The 6059-nt window shown below is 33.9% G+C and overlaps 1 pseudogene; it reads right to left on the bottom strand.

Annotated features, from left to right (window-relative positions):
- Positions 1 to 3490: 3490 nt before the first annotated feature.
- Positions 3491 to 4453, bottom strand: LOC147500486 (protein FAR1-RELATED SEQUENCE 5 pseudogene; annotated as a pseudogene).
- Between the last annotated feature and the right edge of the window lie 1606 nt (positions 4454 to 6059).

The raw sequence follows: 6059 nt of genomic DNA, 5'->3' as shown, positions 1-6059 counted from the left end.
ACGCAGTGACTCGGTTATATCTCAAAAAAGTAGGACGCGGACGCGGCAAAGGACGCGGAAACTAATTAATATTTATAATCTTATTTTATATAAATTAAACATTAAAAACTTAATTAAATGTATCAACATTCATAAATTCAAAACTATTAAAGATAAATAGCCACAAAATTAAGTTTAATATTTCCTAATCAAACTTTAAAAACATGTTATAAGTCTTAACAAAACAAAAAAAATGAAAAAATTGAGTTTTTTAATATTATTTTGATTTATTTTTTATTTTTTTAGGTCAAAATCCGCGTCCTGACCATGTTGACCGCGTCCTGACCATGTTGACCATGTCCGACGGGCCCATGTTTGCGGCGTCGGTGTCCATATGTGACGACGCGGACACAACCTATTAGGAGATGCGTCCGTGCTTTAGAGGCTATGAACAATAGGTATGAACAATAAATGCTCACACCCAAAAAAAACATGAACCCAAAACAGACATGAACATTGATTGTTCATACCCAAAACATATATGAACAATAAATGTTCATACCCAAAACATATATGAACATTGATTGTTCATTTTTTCGAATTAAGCGCCCAGAAGCGCCGAGGTCTCGTGGGCGTGGCGAGGGAAAAAACTTCAAAGATTGGTGGACGTTTTTCTTTGATAACACGAGGTCACATTTTCAAATAAAAAAAATATAATAAAATGAGATAGGACAAATTTGCGGTAGACACACCTCGGCACCCTAAGGCTAAACAAAGATCAGTTGATCATGGTACTAAATAGGGGTGTTCATGGGTCGGTTTTTACTGGTTTCGAGTTCCATTCTATTTTTAATGGTTCCTATCAGGTTTGGTTATTTTATTTTATTTTTAAGAAAACCCGAAACTATACCCATTAATTAAGTTGGTTTCGGTTTTTTCTTGGATTATATATTATTATTACTAAAATTACGTTTTTAATTACATAACAGATATAAAAGTTAGTTTTTAGTGCGACAATAACACTTATAATGGTCATAAATTCGATAATCTTTGAATTTTTTAGAAAAACTTTAAGTACAACTCATAAATTGTGCGTACACATGTATTAATTTCCATTTTAAATTGAACAAGAGTACATTATACTATACATACATACATACGATCTATATAAATATATATTACACACTAAATTTTAACATATATAGTGTATTAATTAATTCCAGTTCGGTTTTAATTCCGCTATTAACATTTTTAAACCCATAACCGCTATAAACAGTTCTAATTCCGATTCGGTTTCGGGTAATTAGATACCCATACACACTCTAGCTCCCAAACATATATAGGATACTCACAAAGTAATATTTTTTTTGCTTGGGATTAAGAAGAGATAATCAAAAGCTCCTGCACATAACTGCAAAGTTTGGTGGATGTTTTTGTTTTGTAGCAGGTGGACACATTTTAAAACAATAGAATTGAAAATTAAGAAATGAGATATGACAAAGTTCAGGTAAACACACCTGGGCAACCAATGGATAGACAAAGATTGATATGTGTACCACATAATGGTTATGAACAATAGGTATGAACAAAACAGATATGAACAATAAATGTTCACACCCAAAACAGATATGAACATTGATTGTTCATACCTTTTTTAGGTATGAACAATCCGTGTTCATACAAAAAAAACATGAACCCAAAACAAATATAAAACAACATGCTGGATTGCAGAGTAGATAATGGAATGTAAATACAAAAACAATATTCCCCATCAATGTTTACACGACAATAATTATATTTTTTTCACCAAAAACAAAATTCACAAAAGTTTACAACTTAACCAACAAATACTAGCAGCACTATCTTCAAAAAATGCATATTCCCAAAAACTTTCTTTGTGCCCCATATAATTTTTTTACCAAGCCATTTACAAAACACTCTTTATATAAACCATGTACTAACGTATTGTACCATCTATGGTATCGATGAATCTAGAAAAGACAATCGTCGAGCGATTCGTTGAGCTTCACAAGAATCGCGTGAAAATACTTGCCTACAAAAACATTTGAAGCATAACTTAGTCATTGAGATGGAGAAGCTAGCCAACAAAATATAAAGATGTAATGTATTTGCTATTTTGGATACCTGTTGAGATGTGGAATAGTCACTAGGAAATAGTAGCATAGAATGACAGACATCATTCGGTGGGAAAAGGCCAAGAAATGGAGGTACTTGATTTGGGTTGTGTTCATATGAAGGTTGATGTACCAGTACTTGTCGATACATGTCTAATGTTGCGCCCATGTTATTTGAAATTTGGCTATGTGATTGTTGGTGAATCTGCCCAAGTCCCAATCTAAATGGATCCTACACAACACATATGTCAGAATTCATAATCATCTTCTATATATTGATATACTACAATGGACATCAAAAATACTTACCACCTGCACAACTTGATAAGCATTTAATGTTTCTCCGATATTCCATCTATTAAAGTTATATTGTTGTTCATGTGCCTCCCATACAAAAAGAAATGACTTACATGATATATCATATATCTTAAGATCTTGAGCAATTCAATACTTTAAAACTAAGAATAAAGCAATACATACCATAGTTGGGTTAGTTGTGTTATCCACATTTAATTCCCCTTCTATGTCTTCTGTAATAGGTATTTCCTGTGTCTCTTGGTTACCTATATGATACACTCACATTCAAAAAAATAGAGCAAGTCATGTAAGTTACAAATAGATAATTAAAATATCATTGATATGTAAGCACAAACCCTTTGGTTTAGATGAAGTTCTCCTTCTGGATGGTCTAGTCTCGAAATGGACCTTTTGCTCTTTTAGCTGGGCCACGACTTGGTTTTCTTTTTGGGTCTCGAATTTGTGCATCCTCATTCATGTCGGGTAAAGAAACTCCATGTGTATCAGGTGTGTTCTTTTGAGATCCTTGTCCTTGGTTCACATCTTTAATGGCTAATGCATCCAGTTTCGCCTCGACTTGTAGTAACTCTGACTTAGCAACTAAGCACAAATCACTCGACGTCGCACCCTTTGCAATAATTCTTTGCAAAATATGTGACAACTCACTATATCGAGTTGCAGCTTCCGGATCAATGTCCCTTAGGATCGCTTCTCCATAATGAAATCAAAAACAACTTCATCAATGACATTCTTTGTCCATCTTTTCAGATAATACTTGGAGAGCAAACTACAAAAATTCAAGTCACGAAACAATTTCAAAGCATGGGAGCAAAGTATTCCTTGAAACCCGAACTTTCTACATGTACAAAACACTGACTTTTCTTATTGATTATATGTAAGAGTACGACTCCTTCTCTGACTTCCTATTTCCTCCACTCTATATTTACAAACATCTCCGTCAGTTTCATCCAATTCCATTCGAAGATCAAGAGTTTTTTTGTACTCTTCTTGAAATATATAAAATATTTTTCTTGTATAAACTTCGAAGCTTCACGCCCACGCACCAATTAGACCACAAGCTAGGTGCAGTTTATGGTCCTATAGTCCTCTTCCTTTTCAGATTCACGACAAGTAGCCATAGCCTTGGCATATTGATCTACAAACTCTTGAAGAATCATCTTACTTCCAAAGAATGCTTTCAAAAACTTGTTTATACTTTCACTCCTTTGTGTCGTGGTTACACCTGCACAAAAATGGATACGAGCATACACTTGAGCCCATTTTTCGCGTGACTTGTATAACCCTTGCAACCACTTATTATCTTCCAAGTTAAAATCTTTGAGAAAATCAGCCCAAGTCTCTTGAAATTCTTCAATCGTTTCTCCTTCATATATGCATTCTCTGAAACGGCGATTAAATTCATAATTGCACTTGCGAAACATGTGATTCAAGTTTGTTAATGCATTATTGTAAATGTGCCAAAGACATAGTCCATGATAAACACCAGGAAACACATCACTGATAGCATTCGAAATCGCCATAGCTTGATCTGAAAAAATGGCTTCAGGTTTTTTTCCTCCCATAGCATTCAAGAAAGTAGTGAACAACCATATAAAAGACTCAGTTGTTTCTCTCTCTATCAAACCACATCCGAAGATAGTTGTTTGCCCATGATTGTTGACACCAACAAACGGTGCGCAAAGCATGTTGTAGTCATTTGTTCTAAATGTTGTATCAAAACTCATTACATCACCAAACAACGCATAGTCACACCTTGACAATCCATCACAGAAAAAGACCCCACAAATTTCATTATCATCATTGGTTCGAATAGAATAATAAAAATGCTTGTTCTCCTCTTTTTTTGCTCTAAAATAATCAAGTAGAGATAGTGCATCACCTCTTTTACGAATTTCTGCATGTTGTCTTTGAAAGAAGTTATTGAGATCAGTTCTTGTGAAATTAAGATATTCAAATCCTCCCAGCTTCTTCAATTTGAAATATTTGAATATATCCGATTGTCGAATTCCCGAAGAATACATTTTACTAAAAAGTCTGCTTGTGAAAACATAACACTTCTCTCACAGACCTCATCAAATGTGCACTCTTAGTCACTGCGACAACTTCATGAGTGTGTTCTGCAATAAACTTGACCAACTCATATTTCCCCTTTTTGTTAAGCTTAACAACAAATTCTGCTTTACAATTAAATCGTCTTTCATCTCTCTTTTTTATTGGAGTTTTGATCTTAGTATAAGTACCTTCACAAGAACAACATAATGTATATCTCAATATCTTCTTTCGATCAGCTGCGCTTTTATTTGTTCTCCGTTTTCTAACACTAAATCCAACAACTCTTGCGTAGTGATTATAGTAATTGTACGCCTCTTCTGTAGTGTTAAACTCCATACCAACTTTGGGATCTTCATCAGCCAAGATGCTACTTTCTAAGTTATACTCATCATGCTCTGCCATATCATCATCAGACCCCAACTGTGTTGGGTCGAAAGCCTCCGAACTATTATCATCAAAATCAAGGGAATCTAGGACCTGGAAATCTTCACCATCCATCTACAAAAGAAAGGTAGTATATCAATATCAAATATATTTATTTCATTTACATTGACATTGAACAAGTTTAAACAAGAAAATATTTATTAAAAATAAAATCTGTAATGTTGAGCAAAAAAAACAAAGTTTACAATAATGATCACTTCAAGAAACTAGCTTGAAAAAAAAATTAAAAGGTGATGTTTTAGTAGGAAAAAATTGAAGTAGTGATCCATTAATTAATGTGGACAATAGTTTTGGAGGTGAATATGGAATGTGAATTGATGAGAGTTGGAAATGGTGAGTGGAGATACCTTTAGCGATGAGAAAGAGTATTGGTGACAATTAGATTATGCTGAAACATAAATTGAAGAATGGAAGAATGGAAAGTGACGATACAGAGAATGGAGGGAGACAACTTTTGTTTCTTTGTGTTTCATTTTCTCCTCTCATGAGTTGTGAGAAACTTTATCTCGTATTTTTGTTTGATTTTAAAGTCAAATGCTGAGGTGGAAGAAATTAAGATGTGGACCAATAAGAAAAAGTGTTAACAAGCACCCTGATTTATCAGTGTGCAACAAATTCGGACTCCAATTTTATTGTTGGTAAGGTTGATAAGAGAGTTGATAATGGTACTTGGTCAAGAAGTAAAAATTCACTTCTTTATTTGACGCTTGAATTTAGCAAGTAGGCAATCAAAACAGCCAATCTGATTTACACACAAAATTAATAACCTATTAATTACTGGTTTGGTTTTTACAGTTGGGTCAGTTGGTCTAACAGTTGGGGCACTTGGTCTAGATTGGCCCTGAAAAGAAATAGACCGGCTGAAGTGTATGAGGGGGATTATAATGATACATTTTCCATTAGTTTCCTCCAATATCTCTGTGCCATTACTCATATTTAACCGTTCCAAAATAATACAAATTGAAAAACTGGAGCTTCTACCAAAACGTCGATAAATTTCCAGGATACAAACGGTTGAAATCGGATATGTATGTCATCTGAAGTGTTGAGATGCTGAAATTCTAGTTTAAATTTCAGACATTAGACGAAATTGATGTCTATAATTTTTCTTGTGTATGGCAAATTGACAAT

The sequence above is a fragment of the Coptis chinensis genome, chromosome 5, assembly GCF_015680905.1.
Source record: "Coptis chinensis isolate HL-2020 chromosome 5, ASM1568090v1, whole genome shotgun sequence".
NCBI classification, from domain to species: Eukaryota; Viridiplantae; Streptophyta; class Magnoliopsida; order Ranunculales; family Ranunculaceae; genus Coptis; species Coptis chinensis.
The sequence above is the reverse complement of the archived record's forward strand: the minus strand, read 5'-3'. Positions and strand labels throughout refer to the sequence as shown.